Source organism: Pinus tabuliformis, chromosome 3_2 (genome assembly GCF_031772625.1).
Source record: "Pinus tabuliformis cultivar Carrire ecotype Pingquan chromosome 3_2, CPIR1, whole genome shotgun sequence".
Taxonomy (NCBI): domain Eukaryota; kingdom Viridiplantae; phylum Streptophyta; class Pinopsida; order Pinales; family Pinaceae; genus Pinus; species Pinus tabuliformis.
In genome coordinates this window covers 187,974,374-187,994,130 of record NC_142302.1, presented here as the reverse complement: position 1 = coordinate 187,994,130, position 19,757 = coordinate 187,974,374, and positions in this window count along the sequence as shown.

Genomic DNA, 19,757 nt, shown 5'->3' with positions numbered 1-19,757 from the left:
GGTTTCATAACAAATACCTTGAAGAAGTTCAAAGGATTTTAAGGATTGACAAGATATCAACACAAGTTTGTTAAGAATTATGTTCAAATAGAAGCACCTCTAGTAGCATTATTAAACAAGGAAGTGTTTCTTGGACTCAAAAAGTAACCAAATCCTTTCAAAAACTTAAGGAGGTTATTTGTATAACTTTAGTGCTAGCCACACCTAATTTCACAAAAACCTTTGTTGTGTAGTGTGATGTCATAGACCATGGCATCGATGCAATTTAATTCAATAAGGAAGGTCCCTTAGCTTTGAAAGAAACAACCTTAAAGAAAAGAACTTGATCAAACCCATTTATGAAAAACAAATGTTAGTTATACTACATGTGGTCAAAAAATAGTTCCCTTACCTAACACAAAGAAATTTCAAAGTAAAAATAGATCATGATAGTTTGAAGTACTTTTTGGAGCAACAATTATCTTTAGAAGAGAAACAAAATGGCTTACAAAGATGTTATGTTATGATTTTGCAATTGTCTTTAAAAAGGGAAATATAACATAGTGGCAAATGTACTTTCAAGGAAAGAAGAAGAAACAAATGATTTTCTATGTACTATTTGTATTCCACAATCTCATTGGGTGGAAGAACCAAGGATAGATTAGAAGCAATATCAAAAGGTATGCACAATCATTCACAACTACAAGAGGATCTAAGTGCATTTGATATATTTGTGTGGAAGAATGATTTTCTTTATTATCAAGATTGCCTATATTTGTGTAAGAATTCATAGTTTAAAAAAAGGTCCTTTTGGACTTGCACATTTCTCCTATAGGAAGACATTTAGGGTTCTTGAAGACTTACCACAATATCAAGAATGATTTTTTTGGGAAGGTCTTAAAGCTCATGTTGAAAATGTTGCAATTGAATGTGTTGTCTACCAAAAATAAGGGAGGAGAAAAAATCAAGACTTCAAGTTTCCTACAACCATTAGCTATACCAAGTCAACATTAGGAAGAATCTTCAATGGATTTTATTATAGATTTACCCAAATATGAAGGAAAGAATGTTTATATGGTAGTAATAGATCAAAAAAAAAATATGCCTATTTTTCTCTTGTTCTCATCCTTTCAAAGCAAGTATAGTGGTAGTAGTATTCATGGAAACAATCCAAAAGCTTCATGTTAAATACGAAAGGTATTGTTCATGAAATTTTATACATCCATCAAACTGTGAAGACACATTTAGTAAGGGGCGTAATACCAAACGGTGGTATTCAAAACTTTATTAATATAGCTTAAAGCTCAAATACATAGATTGATAGAGTTTGTGAGTTCAAAGGAATACATAATAACATAGAAAGTTTATTGACTGTTATAGATTAAAAAGATGCGTCTTAATGGTTGGTAAAGGAAAATAGGGCTCTTCATGAATGAGATGTAAATCCATGGAGGATTCCTTTAGACTTAGATATTTATGAAATTGTAAGTCCTCACGCTCATTACAGAAGTCTTGTCACTTGATTATTTTCCAACCCTTGACCCAACATGATGTCTTCAACTACTTCCTTGAAGCTCCTTGTATGTTGATTTTACAATTTTGGAATTGTTTTATTAAAAATTATATTATGATAATGTCGCTTGCAATTGATTGACACTTGTGGTAGCTCCCTACCCACATTTACCAAAAACAGGAATTCTTTTGGTTATGCATTAATATTCATAATTGTTTATTATCACTTCACTTTTCAAGTATCCTATAGCTTTAATATTGCATTAGTTGTAAAACTTGCAATTTGGTGATAGTGGATGAGCCTTTATACCTTATAGATTTGACTAGATTGACTTATATATATATATATATATATATATACATAACTAGAAGCATAATAGCATATACATTAAATTCAAACACATCAGTTGAAGACAATTTAAAAATTAAAGGCAATTTCAAGAAGTAAACACATAATGTTTAAAGAGGATTTAAAAATGCAGGAGGTGTACAAGCATAGTCCACTGGATGTACAATCATGGTCATCAATAGAGACAAAAACACCACTTTTGACACTCCGACTGGTGTCAGAGACATGATCTACTAGGGGAACACGAACTCTTGGTGGGCTATGTGATCTATCACAAGCCCAACCATGTATAATAGACCCTATCACACTACGATGGCCTGCAGTTGGGGTGCATATATGAGATGCCTTAGCATATCACATATAATAAATATAAACTAATCCAATAAAAAATGTTGGCAAAAAAACCATTTCTAAACTCAAGCAGAATAATCTAGCTTGAAGTCCTAAACTTTAGAGTCCATTTTTTGATAATTTATCAACCAAAGTACATTGAGTTCCATGTAAACACAATCGAAAGAAGTGATCAAATCTACCTTCACACTTTTTATTGTTTCTAAATAATGCATTTTATTCATAACACAACTATATGTAAATATATGTAAAAAAATGAAAGAAATCTATTTTAAAAACTAATAAAATTTCATGCCAACCAAGTACTACAATAGACTTTACGTTCTTAATATTTGACTTTGAGACATGACATATATTAGGTGCAAGCACATGAAAACAATGTTTCTTGTACAATACACTACATAATGAAACAATATAATACAAATTAGAAAAGTGTCTAAATGCTTTTATACATTAGACCAAATGCACTTTTTATAATGGATTTAATTTATCTACCAATGGCACATTGTTGAAACATGAACTTATATATATATATATATATATATATATATATATATATATGAGTTCTAGTTGTAGTTATTGTTATGTTAGATGCCACGCTATGTTAAGAAATTATAAAACCATGTTATCTTATGTTAACTAAGTTTATGTTAATAATGTTTTAAATGTTAAATTTAACAAGCTATGTTATATGTTATGTTAAATAGTTATAGAATATTTCTATTTTATATTATGTTGTAAACAATATATACAAAACTATAATATATCTAACTATGTGATATATTTTAACTTCACAATCTAGTTATATATAATCATATTTAAATAATTATATAGTTATATCATTATGAAATAATTATAGCTATGTTGCATGTTATGTTAGATGTGTATTATGTTAAATAACTTTATGTTATACATGTTGAATACTTATAGAATTATATATATATATATATATATATATATATATATATATATAGCTGTAAAACTATGTTAGGTTATATATTTTATAATATATAGCTATGTGATGTTATAATTAAATAATAGTTAAATATAGTTACATGTTTTCACAGGATTTTGAATTTTTATGCTTCTTTTCACAAGAAAGGAGTTTGGAACTGGTTTCTCAATTTTGGAGAGATTCAACTTCTCAACTTTATCTGTTAGACCAGTTATGATATGTTTAGTTGCATCTAAATGATCAACTAATTTTTCTTCGACTCCTTCTATCTTTGATAAAGAATCTCTAGCATAAGAGCGAATCATACTAGATTCAAACTGTACATTATTTAAACATCTATTTACATCATGTATTGATACTTGGACAGTATCAATTTGTTCCTTGACTTCTGCTGATTTTGCAACATTCATTTCTAAGCCTTTTACTGCAGTATTTGTCCAGTTCAGTTGTTCACTGGCTTTCTGTATTCTGCCATCAATGCCTAGGGCATTGTCATCTTTCTGTACCAGTGGGATGGCTTTGGCTGCATTTTGATTTTCTCCTATAACAATTCCTTTGTAAGGAGGAAAGGTTGTAGGGGTTTCAACCTTGGATCCATCTAATGCAGTCCAAGCATGTTTGCTTGCTGAAGCACTAGTAGAACCAGTAAAGACATTCAATGGAGCAATATTATCTTTCCATGAATAGAAAGATATCCAAGTGTTATTCATCTCCATATAGTGTTTCCAATCTTCAGCAAATTGTTTCTTCTCTACAGGAGTGTAATTTTGATCAAATTCATCAGCCTAAGGATTAGTGTATAGATCCCAATTTAACATAGCTTTCATCCATTGGGCACTAATCTCAGATTTCAAGCATCCATCCATAAGAGAGAAAAATTTATGCATTTCCATTACTGCAGGCTTTTTGCAGTCAGAAGGAACAGGGCGAAATCTGCACTCTGGTATCAGGCCATTGGCCTGCTCAAGATATCCCAAACCATATCTGGGCTTGGCTAGTCTCATTTGACATATCATCTCAGTCAACCTTGGGTCTTCTCCTTCTAATGTTACAATTTCATGCATCATGAGTACATGATCTGGATCTTGCTCATGTGGGAAAGGTATATCTGAGCACTTGGGATTTGGGCATGAATTTACAGATGTGGAAGGAGGAGCAATACCAGTCCTGGGATTATGGTTGTTATGGATTTCAGATTCGACTAGAGTGAGAAGATTTACATGTTCTTGACAATCTGGACATTTGACTTCTAAAGAACAATAATTTACAAGCTGGGCTAACTCATACAAAGAATTATGTTTACAAAAAGATGAAGTAGAACAAGCAGTATCTACTGTGGAAGGATCTCTGTAATACTTGGACTGTTTACAGGCAATCTCTATACCTCTTCAGTCAATGGTGGATCTTCTGGGAAAAGATATAACTGCAGAAGACATATTTTCTGTGATATCAGCGGAGGTAATATTTTTAGGAATGAGAGGCTTAGGATTATTTACAACCCAGTGTTCTAGAAACGTCAAGTCTTCCCATCGGATGGTCTGATCCTCAATTTTTTGATTTTTCGCATCAGTGAGGACAACTATACTTGACTTTGAGTCTCTACTGGGGTATGACGAATGGCTGGCCAAAGGGTATTAGTGTGACGAAAACAACCTTTGGTTTGGATGGAAATATTATTTCTCTTCTTTTTCATATCGAAACCAATAGTCTGAATTTGGAGTTGCAGAATCTGGTCTATGGTTTCGTCAAAGGTATAAACAGAGAAATTTGGGTAACAATCAAAATAGACTGGGCCATCAGAGAGAGGAGCAACAATCCCACCTATTAAGGAATTTGTATACTTGTTGTGCGTCATATCTCTGACAGTTGCTAGCACAAAAGTATTTAGGCCTTTATGAGTTAGGGCATTGATTCCTACTCGAATACATCCTAAGTGAAAATAATTTGTTTTTAGTTTCTTTGCCTCTGCCTGTAATTCTTTGGGTTTCAACAGAGATATAGTCTGTATATTATCTAAATTCTCCTGAATTTGGCTTACAGACTCTTTAATGCTTATTCTAGTAGCGGCTATCAAATGGAAGGCTGAAAGGTCACTATATACTTTTGAGGGAGCTATAGTTGGTAGTTCCCATCAGGCTGAAGGCTAAGGTTCTTCATATGCAAGTTCGGCAGAATTTAAAACTCTACTGGAAATAATAGCAAACATATCCCGTAAAGGGTTTTCTTTAGCCTTAGAATCTCTTTCTTCTAATTCTTGAAAAGAAACTGTTCTCCGGAAAGATTCCATTCTTTTTATGAGTATATGGGTCTAAATACCAACCTCGAGAACCAGATGTTACTGGCTCTGATACCAATTTTAAGCAGGGGTTCCTGTCACGAGCTTGCTACTTGTTGCGTCTCTTCATTTGACTCTTATAACCAACTCTTGATGAACCAATTCACGCTCTCATGGCCTCAACAACGGCTTCCTCACCTAACAATGACCTTGGTGTCCCTTCGTTCAAGCTCCTTATTTAATTATTTATTGGTTATAGTTTTGTTTTTTTATGTTTGGGGTGTTTTGGGGTATATTTTCGATAAAATTTGCTAGAAATTTAAAATGCATTTAAAATAACAAAAAATTGAAAATTTATTTCACAAAATCCTAAAGAAAAACTTTAAAACCTAAAATAATTAGAAAAAAAATGTTTTTACCATTCAAAATCAGAGAATATGCATTTTAATACACAAAACATTGCAAGTAAGAAACAAATTTAAAAACTAAATTACAGCTTTTTGTGTGGCTTTGAAGTGTTTTCTAGGTTGTTTTGAAGGGTTTTTTTTTATGGTTTTCTATGTTGGCTTTTTGGTTTTGGTCCATGTTTTGAAGTTTTTTTGTTTCTTTTGTTTATATGGTTTTCTTTGTTGGTTTTGTGATTTTCTAAGCTTTTTTAAAGGGTTTTTTTTGTGGTTTTCGTAGTTTTTGTATGGTTTCATGGTTTTTGTACATGGTTGTTTTTTTAATTAATTTGTTACATTTTGCAAAAAAAAATTAAATAAGAAAGACAAAGAATAGAGTACCTACCTTTGTTTGAGCCTCTGCGATGTTGGCGGGGTGGTTGGCGAGATTGGTTTGAAGGCTCCATTGCTTGATCAAGCTCCAATAATCTCGGTCAAGCTCCTGCAGTCTGTGCAAATGTTGCGTGTAGACTGCGAGAGTGATATATATATAGGGCTTGATTGAGCCTTAACACTCGATCTAGCCTTAAAGCTCGATTGAGCGTTATAGCTCAATCAAGGGTTGGTTTTTAACCTTCGATTGAGCTTATGTTTTAGCACCCAAGGAGCTCCATCGAGCGCTTAAATGGTTCAATCGTGCCACTATTTTTTCCACCGAAACGCACCCTCTTTAACCAAAAAGTGTAGCCCAACTCCATGCTTCTGTCCCCACACAATCAGTCAAATTCTAACTTATGCACCCAACCCACCAGAATCAACCTTGCTTCTTAAGGTGGGTCAGTTTAACATCGACTCCAGAGTAGGAATCCCTAGAGGAACCCTAGAAACAAAAATGGCACAAAATTTCGTTGTCCCTCAGCCTTGGCTTAGGTATTCGCCACAAAACATCTCTCTCGGGATAGGAACAAACAGAACACACCAACCATAAAGAGCTAAAGTGAGAATTAAACCAAACAAGAAGAACAAAACTTGCCATGTCAACACCTAGGGTTCGAGGAATTAACCAAAGGTTGAGCACTACGAGTTGAACTAATGCAACAGAAACTGCAACCCATGTTTCAACAAGACTCTTCACTCATCCATGGACCCTCTCCCTGGGATCCCATACCACCCTCACGGATACTCGAACATACACAATACCAGGTAAAATACACCAGCTACCAACGCCATTTGGATCATAATTTCCCAAATAAATGAGCATGCACAGGTTTATGGCTTGTGCATACTCAGCATTGGTACAACCACCTAGCCATCACCCATGCCAAGAAACCAAAAATGAATGAAACCACTGAGCAGCTAAAGCATATTTTGACCCTTCGACTTCACGAGACTTTTGTAGATCCAATGCCACTTGTTGTGGTTGGCCCTCCTCTTAAATGCACATGCCATTCACAATCACTTTGTCCACCTCGAGCCAGGTGTAAGTCTCTATGTTTATCCACCTCATCAGAGTTTATAATAAATATCAAAATATTTCATCATATAAATTAAATAGTTGGTAAATGTTAATAATCATACATTTATAATAAACATCAAATAATTTCATTATATATTTTAAATGGCTAAAATTAAAAAAATCATCAAATTTAATAAATTATGATCTTATTTAAAATAATAATTATTATTAATAATAAAAATAATATATATATATATATATATATATATATATATATATATATATATATATATATATATATATATATTTATAATCCTTACTTTATCATGAAGATTCTTAATTTGTAAATAGATTTTGTTGCAATATCATGGGTTAATACTACGGTTTATCAATACTACATGGCCAAAAAATAATAATTCATTCACATGAGACTTGTTCACATGAGGTCACAGAGGCTAGGGCTTCCACCGTCGACGTCGCAGAGCTTCCACCGTCCACGACTCGCAGGCAAAGGACTAGCTTAGCTGAGGTGTGGTTGCGGAAATATTTCGGTTTTGGTCTTTGGTTTTTATGTTGCATGGGGGCAAGGTGGCTACCCTTGCCGCCTTTGCCCCCGTTCTTGCCTTTGCTCTGTTTTGGTACTTTTCCTTTGCAGCGGAAATTGGTGTTGTTTTGGTTACTCGCGGGCTATCGTATTGGAGCGTTGAGGGAACAGGGATGTGGAGGTTCTGACTCTGCATTTTTTCGTGCCGCACCAATGGCTCGTTTCACTAGTTTTTTTTTGCTAGCTGCTATGGATGTTTGGGGCAGTTGTTCTTCCTCTGGTTTCGTCTGCTTCTGGAGGAGAGTTTTGAGGGGGTGGGGAAGGAGTGGCTACCTTGGCTGCTCTCTTCCTCATTTCATGCCTCTCCTTCTTGTCTGGGCAGCCTGATCTAGAGCATACTGTTCTCTTTTTCCCTCCATAGGAGCATTTTACCCACAAGCAGTGCATTGGTGCCATATCTTTTTCTGGGTGTTGCACCTCTGCTCTTTTTTGCTTTTTTTTTGTAATAGGTTTGGGTATCCTCTACAGGTCTGTTTTTCAGGGGCACATTATTGGCCTTTTGGGTTTAAATTTTTGGGCACTGTTGATGCAGATTTGTTGGAGTTTACATAACCTTTTATTTGCTACCCTATTTGAGGGCTTTTCTGGATACTTCTTTGGGAGTATTGTTTTGTAAGTGGCTTTGCCCACATTTCTGCATATGCTTCAAGCATCTACAATATGTAATCTTCTAAATCTTCTGATTAATGAAAATTACGAATTTTCTCCACGGGAAAAAGAGACTTGTTCACATGATTAATAATGAATTTAATTAAAAAGGCAAAAAAGTACATATTTACTTTGGAAATAAATTTTAGCCTTTTATTTGTGTATACTGCATAGAATATTCTATATTATTGTATAAAGGTTAAATCAATACCATCCATCCACCTTATATTTATTAATAATTAAATTGAAATTCTAGAAGCTCTATTTTTAAATAAACATATCTATAGACATAATAAATTTTTTTAAAGAATAGTAATTCACAAAATGAAATAATTAATAATTACATTTAAAACTATTTAAAATTTATTCACTTATTTATTAATATAAGATTTTTAATCTAAACATTCTATGGAAAAAAACAAAAATTTGTGATTTACTCATTTCAATAATAATTTTTTTAAATCCAGAGCTAAATTTTAAATTAGTGTACGATATTTTCATCTATAAGACAACAAATATATTTCCACACAATAATTTGACTTTTAAAATCCATAGAAGTGTAATACTCTCCCTCTTCTAGATTTAAAATTGAAATTTGTAACCTCCGACGAAAAAATATTTGTAGTCAATGATTAAAAATTTAAACTACTTAAATTATACACTTAATTTATTATACGAAATCTATTCCATTTTTTTATTCTTATTATGATTCCTTTCCTTTTAATATAATTCAGTCATAAGGTATTTAGAAAAAATTGAGCAAATGGAAGAGGTAGATTTCCTAAGGTTGTCTTTAATGATAGATTGTGCAAGAGGAAAAAAACTTGGATGCAACAAAATAGCAAATGGTTTAGTAAATGGGGTATTAGCTTGAATGTATCTTCCATAAACAACAAAGAGATAAAAGCTTTTGTTATGGAAAAGTTCCACAAGTGTACTTGGGATAAAGAGTTAGGAAGAAATAAAAATTACTATATTGAAGTGTTTAATCTCACTCATAGTCATCAACCAAAAGCATACATAGAGGCCAATATCTCTTGGAGAGCCAAAATTCTTATTGCTCAATTAAGGACTAATTCTCATAAACTCCGTTGTGAAACAGGGCACTAGAAAAGGCCAAAGGAAGTGTGGGAGGAAAGAGAATGCATTTTTTGTTCTTTTGGAAAAGTGGAAACAAAAAAACATTTCTTTTTAGAATGTGAGACCATCAAAGACAACAGGAAAAGTTATGTAGATATGTTGGCAGCTAGCTCTTGGGATAATCTATTTAGCGAATGGTTTGTCGAGAAGCTAGGAGCATTTATTTTGAAGCTTCACAGAAAAAGGGGCGAATACATCAAGGAGATGAATAAGCAATCTGTCCCATAGGCTATCTTTAGCCTCATAGACATTATATATATATATATATATATATATATATATATATATATATATATATTTCTTTCTACACTTAATTTATTATAAGCAATCTATCCCATTTTTATATTTTTATTACAATTTCTTTCATCTCGATATAATTCTTAAACATATGCAATTCTAGCTAATTTAAATTCATTATAAAATTTTATAATTATTATATATAATTATTAGTAATAATAATAATATTTATTTATTTTTTATTATTGATAATATTATTATTTAAAAAAAAAAATTAATTTATTATAAAAAAAAATTTATAAGTTTGGTAGGATTACATCTTCACAAGGATAATTTTAGGGGCGAATGTTCGCCCTTTGGCGAAATTAAGGGGTTTTAAATTTTTAGTGGGCGAATATTTTGTATCATAGTACATTTTTACAAATCACCTCAAATAGCCCACCTTATTTTAAGGAGAGGGTAAAAAAGGTAAATTTAGCCCTTGAAATTAGGACTTACAACCTTCCATTCGCCCATTTTCAAGAATAGGTTTTATTTAAGTGAATTCATTCGCCCATTTTCAAGAATAGGTTTTATTTAAGTGAATCCTATGGGCCAAATACCATATTTATAAAAGAGGTATGGTAAATTAATAAAAATATAAATAAATGAGAGGTATGGTAAATAAATAAAACATTTTTTATATTTACTCCATAAGTCACCTTATATACATGTAACGGTGTAAACAAATAAAAATATAAGTAAAGTGGAGGTATGGTAAATAAATAAAACGTCTTTTTATACTTACTCAAAAGGTATGGTAAATAAATAAAAATATAAATAAACTAGATGTATCGTAAATAAATAAAACCTCTTTTTATATTTAGTCCATAACCCTCGTTCTATTTATGAAGGCTCAAGAAAGAGGTTTTATTTAAGTGAATCCTATGGGCCAAATACCATATTTGTAAAAGAGGTATGGTAAATTAATAAAAATATAAATAAACGAGAGGTATGGTAAACAAAAAAAACATTTTTTTATATTTACTCCATAAGTCACGGCTCAAGAAAGAGGTTTTATTTAAGTGAATCCTATGGGCCAAATACCATATTTGTAAAAGAGGTATGGTAAATTAATAAAAATATAAATAAACGAGAGGTATGGTAAACAAATAAAACATTTTTTTATATTTACTCCATAAGTCACCTTATATTTACGAACACTCAAAAAATGGGTTATATTTAGGTGAAACCTATGGCAATATACTATGGGACAAATACCATGGACTAGATTGTTATTAATACCATGCAAAAAACCATTATTAACCATAATATTAGAATTAATAAAAATAAAAATGGCACATGGTATTGACCCATGGTATTCACCAAAATGGCACATGGTATTGACCCATGGTATTCACCTGGAATGTAGCCTATTTAAATGGGGGAATAAACCAGCATGTACCCTATGCGAATGCGAAGATAAACTAGGACTTTACAAAGTTTTATTATTTAGTGGAAGACTCGCCAAGATCTTACAAGATTTTATAATTGAGTAAAATATTCGCCATGCCTGGTGAGAGATTCGCCAAAAAATTATATATACATATTATATTATTGATAAAATCGTCTTCCATTTTTCCTATATACCATGGAGATTCGCCCATTTATTATATTTATAAATTTAGGGGGGGCTCTTAAAATTTTCCCTGCATCTTCATGATAAGGGGATAGTATAAGATTTGAACTGAAGATTTAGCATAAGATTTGAACCAAAGATCTTTTTTTCAATGAGACTTAATTTCCATGGTGATTGTCAATTGAGCTACCCCAAGCCAACTAATTTAATTTGTAAGCTTGGTAAGACTACATCTTCATCATGTCTAACTTCTCACCCCAAAAACTACATCTTCATCATATCCATCTTCTCACCCCAATCCGGTGATAACACAAAATTTGAACCCAAAACTTTCACTGCAATAACACTTTATTTCTACAACTATTATTACTTAAACTACCTAAACAAACTAATTTATTATAACATATAGGTTTTTAGACGAATTTTCTTTAATATTAATTTATCTCAAAATTTGAGACCGAATAAAATGAAGCTCTATCGTACAAACTTTTTTACAACAATATCAATCTATCGTTACCAAATTGATACATAACACCAAAATGTATCGATGTTGTTTTACGTGGACTCTAGATTGCACATTAAGTTAAAGTCGTATAATAAATTCGATAAGCATTATTAAAGAGAATCTCACACAATTTAAGTGATATAGATAACTGATTTTTGTTACATAAACTCAGTAGTAAGTAAAATCTTTTTTTATAAGGAATGGTAGATTATCTTGGAATATTGAGTTAGGGTTTTTTTTAGTGTTTTTTTAATATTAATTTAATTATTAATTATTATTAAATATTGAATTTTATTTTAAAGGTAGTTATGCATTTTCTATTTTTTTAACTAAATTGATTAATTTAAAAATTATATGAAATGAGTTATGGAATTTTGAGCGTGCGATTTTTATAATCTATGAAATAGACCTATTATATAGTAACAAATCCTAAATTAACAATCTCAGTGAATAAATCTTTATGGTTAAGAATCTTCTTAACTCACACACACACACATATATATAAAGAAAGAAAGAAATTATTTTAACGTCCACGAGGTTAAAGATAGCCTATGGGACTCATTGCTTCTTCATCTACTTGATGTATTCACCCCTTTTATGTGAAGCTTCAAAATAAATGCTCACCTCGCTAAATAGATTATCCCAAGCTATGCTCACCTTGCTAAATAGATTATCCCAAGAGCTAGCTGCCGTTGTCTTTGAAGGTCTCACATTCTAAAATGAAATGATTTTATGTTTCTTCTTTTCCATAAGAACAAACAATGCATACTCCTTCCTCCCACACTTCTTTTGGCCTTTTCCAGCATTTCAGAATGGAGTTGATGAGAATTAGTCCTTAATTGAGCAATAAGAATTTTGGCTCTCCAAGAGATATTGGCCTCAATGTATATTTTTGGTTGATGACTATGATGTATATTTTTGGTTGATGACTATGAGTGGGATTAGACACTTCAATATATTACTTTTTCTTTCTTCCTAGCTCCTTATGCTTTTATCTCTTTGTTGTTTATGGGACACGTGTTCAAGCAAATACCCCATTTACTAAACCATTTGTTATTTTGCTGAATCCAAGTTTTTTGCTCTACAACCCAGTATGGGGTAGATCTCGAGCGTAAACACGTAGATAAAGAGATTGATATATATGGAGTGAGAGATCATGCGTGTTTGGGGGGGTGAGATATAGAGACAAATAAGGAGAGATGGAGAGAGATATAGATATAGATGGAGGGGGGAGAGGGAAGAATAATTATTTCACTAGATGCATTGATTTCAGTTTAGATGGTGATTTCTAGTCTATTTGATTGCTTACATTAGATGCATTGATTTTAGTGTAGATGTTGGATATTTGATTGTTTACACTAGATGCATTGATTTCAATGTAGATGATTTCTAATCCCATTTGATTTCTTGCACTAAATGCATTGATTTCAATGTAGATGGTGATTTCTAATCCTATTTGATTGCTTGCACTAGATGCATTAATTTCAATTTAGATGTTGATTTCTAATTATATTTGATTTCTTGCACTAGATGCATTGATTTCAATGTAGATGATTTCTAATCCTATTTGATTGCTTGCACTAAATGCATTGATTTTAGTGTAGATGGTGATTTCTAAACCTATTTGATTGCTTGCACTAAATGCATTGATTTCAGTGTAGATGGTGATTTCTAAACCTATTTGATTGCTTGCAATAAATGCATTGATTTCAATGTAGATGTTGGTTTTTAATCCTATTTTCTTACTTGCACTAGATGCATTGATTTAAGTGTAGATGTTGATTTCTAATCCTATTTGATTACTTGCATTAGATGCATTGATTTTAGTATAGATTTTGTTTTCTAATCTTATTTGATTGCTTGCATTAGATGCATTGATTTCAGTGTAGATGTTGATTTATGATTTGATATAATTGGATGTATCATGGTACATTAATTTTAAAGTGATTGGACTAACAATGTGCATTGATTTCAGTGTAAGCACAAAAAATATTAACAATGTACATTGATTTTTGTGTTATGGTAATTCAACCTATTAATATTGGAGAGAAAGAGAGACAAGGTATGATGTTTACTGCAACAACTCGAGCTAAAGATTTAAATGATTTACAATTTCAACTGTTCTTTTCATATAATTGATATAAAAATATGACAAAAGTAACAAGGGTGACAATAAGAATAGTAGAAGAAAATAGTTTGAGATTGATCACAATGAAGACTATTTATAATTGACTACATTTTTATTATTCACAATTTGTATCATTCAACACTATTACATTGTCACTTTCCATTCAATATTTTTATTTCATCATCACAGTTACTAACAGTATTTACCTTCTCAACAAACTGGGGTAACTAAGCAAATTTAAAATTAAAATGATTAGATAAATCTCAAACATATTTAGCATATTTAAATGATTATATTAATATTAGATGTATTTACATATTATTGATTAAATTAATCATATGTTTGATATATTTTCCTTGGTCACACACGACTGAAACCAACCTAGATCCATCTTAACTTTGGATCTATCAAGTGTTGAGAGGGATCAAATCTCTCGAGGTGCAAACCTTTCCTCAAGTTTTCACTCAAAAAAGAGGTTTGCACCTCGAGAGATTTGATCCCTCTCGGCACTTGATAGATCCAGAGTTAAGATGGATCTAGGCTGGTTTAAAATAAAGTTATAATTTAGTATATATAGATATAGATATATATATATATATATATATATATATATATATATATATATATATATATATATCTATATATATATATATATATATATATATATAAATTCTCATTCTGATCATAAATTGATGCCTATTGACATTTTTTACCCATTTAATTTATATGCACAAGTTTAATTAAAAATAAAGTAAGAATTCCTATTTAACGTACAACTACCATTTCAATCATTGCTAATAGAAATATTGAGTAATATTGAATAAATATGGAGCTTGACCTTGAGTAAATCTAGGACTATGAATCCACCCAGTTGTTTAAAATTAAAAATTTAACAATGTAAACAACAATTACAATAACTCTTCATAGGCCTAAATCTAGGGAATAAGGAACGATTTGATTGACCTTCCTAAGCTTCCCTTGGACATTTGATACACACCAAAATCTTCGATAGGGACTAGAGATTCCACCTTAGGTACAATAAGTACGTTGTGATTTTGGCACACATACCAAATTTTCTCTGCATTAAGCCTGTTTTTATTTCATTGCAATCTTCAGATGGTCTGAAATAAGGCTGTACAACTCTACACACAACTTGGAAACCATCCTAGGCTCTGCATATGTTTTCTCAGGCCTTTGGAGCTGCATGGCTCTCTTTATTTTTAATTTTAGGACAAACTAGTGGTTTTTCTTGAACAAGACCTTTGCGTTCTCCTCACTTTGCTTTTCGACAAAGATAAATTCAACATAGCTTACTAACATGATCATAAATCAATGTGAAAAATGGTTGTTTTATTTCTTCACCACTATTGGTTTCAAGGTCTTCCAGGGACTCACATCACACTTTCATTACTATTCGATGTGTATTGTGAGGATTCACAATTTCACATCACCCTTTCCTTACCATCTGGTGAATACTATATGGACGTGGCATGTGCCAAATATTATTATCTCTTTATTAAGCATCATTGAAATTTAAGATCAAGTTCCTATTTATTTTAAAATAAGACTTCCAGAATTTTAATTTAATTCTTAAAAATTATTTGATGGATAGTAGAGATTAAATCTCCACTTTTTTTAGTAATAATTATGATAAAAGATTCAGATTTATTTTAAAAGTAGTTATGCCTTTATTGCTTTTAAATTTAATTGAGAAAAAAAATACGTCCACAGTTGCTACATATTGTTTTAAATGTATATATATTTAACTCATGTATTAATTTTTTTTTTTATAATTAATAATAATAATAAAATAAATTAAAATAAAGATAATTTAGTCAATTTTTATGATTTCTTTTTAATTTTGACAATATAAAATGCATCATCAATTAAATGTTTTAATACTTATTATGAATTTATGTGTATCAATGTTTACTAATCATTTACTTTGTATTACAATAATTATAATTAAGACTATTATTAACACAAAAATAATATTTACGGTATACCTATCATACTTCATAAAACACACGTTTCCTTAAGAATTATGTATGATTTCGTTGGGAGAATAAACAACAGAGTAGTCTAACAAGTCAATGAAACACCCTTTGTGTTATGCACCAATTAATTGCCAACGAGACCCCTCATACAGACTCCACCCCCATCGAGACCCATGGGTCCTATCTCTTCAACAAATATGTCTTCATCTCCATCCACCAGAACTCTTCCTCTTCATCCATCTCCAACATCTATCATTGTTACCATCTGCATGCCTCTAGTTCTGTTTTCACCCCGGCCTTACCGTTTCTGCTCTAGACTACCACATGAAAAACAACATGGCATCTCTTGTACCACACCTAACAAATTTTACTAGAGAATTAATGGGAATCGATAATTTTTGGACTAGTCTGGCAAGCCTTCCTGCCTTCTCCATTCTGAATTCCATGTTCTCAAAAAAATGTTATCGAGTCTGTCTATTTTCAAATATCCTGCACCCTCAGACGAACTCTGCAACTTAAGAGCAACATCGTTCTTTGGTGTTTTCTATTTTTCGTTTTCATTTTCAAATCCCCTACACCTTCAAACAGAATCCAATTTACATAACTGGGTCATTATTTATCGTTTTCCATTTTCCATTTCCATTTGCACACATCTGTAACCAGATGAGCGAAGGTTAGCATCGCCCACATTGAAGTGCAACAATAAGTTGAAAAATTTTAGGGTGTTTGCATTGCTTGTTCATGTATATTTTAACCAATATTCCATGGTTCATGTATATTTTGACTAATCTTTATATAGTGTTCCTATTTTGGTCTACTCAATATAGTTTCTTTTTACTGTACATAATTACAAATAGGAAATTTCTTGTTCATGTGTTGGATCAAATTATTGTGTATAAGTTTTGTGTCTTTTCTGTTTATATTTAAATTTCTTTAGCAGACTTAAACTGATCCCCCAATTGGTGCACCATTTTTTTTTATTTTATTGATCTATGGCCTTTATAGGCTCATAAACCTATAGTTAACATGTAGTTATCATCCTTTCTAATTCTACCTGCTTTAGTTCCATCTCCGTTTATAATCATAATGTAAGATAGTCATATCAATTCTCACTATTCATTGTAAAATAGTCATTAATACTTGGTCATTGTAGGAAACTTGGTGAAATTTTCTTACTCTTACTCTATTCCATGTTTTCTCACCCAATTTTATTAACCCTTCCACCTACAAGAACTCATAGTAGTTCTCATCAAATCATATTTCCTTACATTCTTTAGCAAGAATCCAACAATGAGGGATTCGTCTCATTATCAATATCAATTATTTAGGTTCATCCTCCACATTACTAATTTAGATTCCACTAATAAATCTCAGTATATATCTTTGTGCTTATACACACATTATCATGTATGCAAGTATAACTAATATATAATTAGCCAATTGCATATCTATATGTCATGCATGTATTAAAAAGATAGATTTGTCTGAAATTAAATACTGAACCATAAAGAAATAAAAGGGTTGATCCTGCTTTTAATCTTTTACAAATATAATCATCTAATTTCTTTGTTTCTAACAATTATATCAGTGGCCTTGTTGTATATCAGAATTTACTCTAGAATTCATAAGTATAGTCTTATGCATGTACTATAATTTTGTCTAAGTTACATATCCATCAAGCAACAATTTTTGTCAAAATATACATGAACTACAAAATAATTTTGACGAAAACACATCTAATAATTATGGAAAGGAAATTTCAACAATGGGTTGCTTTTTTAATTTATGCAACAACACTGTATTGTTTGACCAATTCCCTAACATAAAGAGGATAGCACACAACTGGTTTTTGCTTGTCAAGGTTTAGGAAAGCACCAAACTTGATTTCCAAAAATCCACTTGTTCATTGTTACAACAAAAAACTATTTCACTATTACAACAACTCATTAGTTTACCATTGCATCAACTCGCTAGTTCAATTTTTCAGCAACTCGCTGGTTGACCATTGTGGCAAATAACTAGTTGGCCATTATGGCAACTCATTGGTTCACCATTGTAGAAACTTGTTGGTTGACCATTGTGGAAACTTGTTGCTTCATTGTTTTGGCAACTTGCCAATTCACCGTTGCGACAACTCGTTGGTTCAACTTTGCAGTAATTCGTTGGTTCATAGTTGCGGCAACTCATTGGTTCACTATTGGGAAACTCAATGGGTCACCATTCCAGCAACTTTTTGGGTCACTGTTGCAACAAAGAACTCTTGGTTCACTATTGCAGAAACTCCTTGCATCACAAAATGGTAAATCATGTCGAATGGGAAACAATCATTGCCCTTCCGGTGCAAGATCCTAAAGAAAATATCATATTTTCTATAAAGGATTTAGATTGGTCTGAAGTACATGGAAATAACTTTGAGATTGGTCGGATTGCAAAAATCCCTTCACATAGAATTCCATAATTTATTAGAGGAGAGGAAATGAACCCAGATGCTCCATGTTCTTTCACCCAAGTAAAAAATAAATGCCTAGGCTCAAGGCCAACTACTTCCTTTGATATGAAGTGTAAATGTTTTAGAGATGCATTGTTTAGATTTTGGTATTAACAATGCTTGATCATTTTTCATATGTAGTTATTCTTGTTCATATGGCCTCGAGGACAGAAGAGGAAAAAACAAAATGAAATGAATATCCTCATTTGTGAAAAACAGGGGTTTCCAATGCCATTTCATTATAAATGTTATGGTTTAAATCCCCGACATAGCGATAATAACATATAACATGTATGAACATGAATATAGCCAAGGATGGTCTTATCATGGCCAACATGAAAAGACCATCCTTTTTAATTTGGGTGATGCTAGGTCCCCGCATCAACCAATGTTATCAAGGGACATGGTTTTTGATGTAGAGAGTTATTTCTTTTGGGAAGTGTTGATTGAATCGGTTTGTAAAATGCATGTTAAAAAATATGTTGACATGGATGCCATAACTCAAGATAGGGATTTATTTTTGTTCAGGAAAGATTTTGATGACATCTATAATTGTCTAATGAAAGGAAAGCATCCATTGCATAAGAAGGATTAAATGAGTGTGAACCTTACAGTATAATAAACACCAGGGCGATTTTTTCTTTTATCAAAATCTCAATGGTGGAGAGATTCCCTTTATAGTTGGAATTCAGATGAAGTGGATGTTGGAGACCATGGTCAAGCTATCAAATAATAGCTTAATAGCCATGGATTCAACATTCAACACAAATAAATATTGGGTGAGTGTATTAAGAATGATTGATCTAGTACAATAATTTGATTTGTAGTGATTGATAATGATTAATGAGCTAAAGTTGACTTCATATGTTTTTTGAATGTGATAGTATCAATTGTAGACACTCGTTGTGTTTGATGAGCAACAAAGTGGGGTGCCAGTTGTATGGGTGGTGGAATCATGTAATACAACACATAGCATTTCACTATGGTTGGATCACCTCATACATAGGTGTCACCAAGTTGATCATAATTGGAAAGTTAATGCCTTCATGGTTAATGATGCATTGGCTGAAATCAATGCTTTAAGGTAACTTTAGTTTTCTTATTTTACAATACAACTTGTATTTATTCTAAA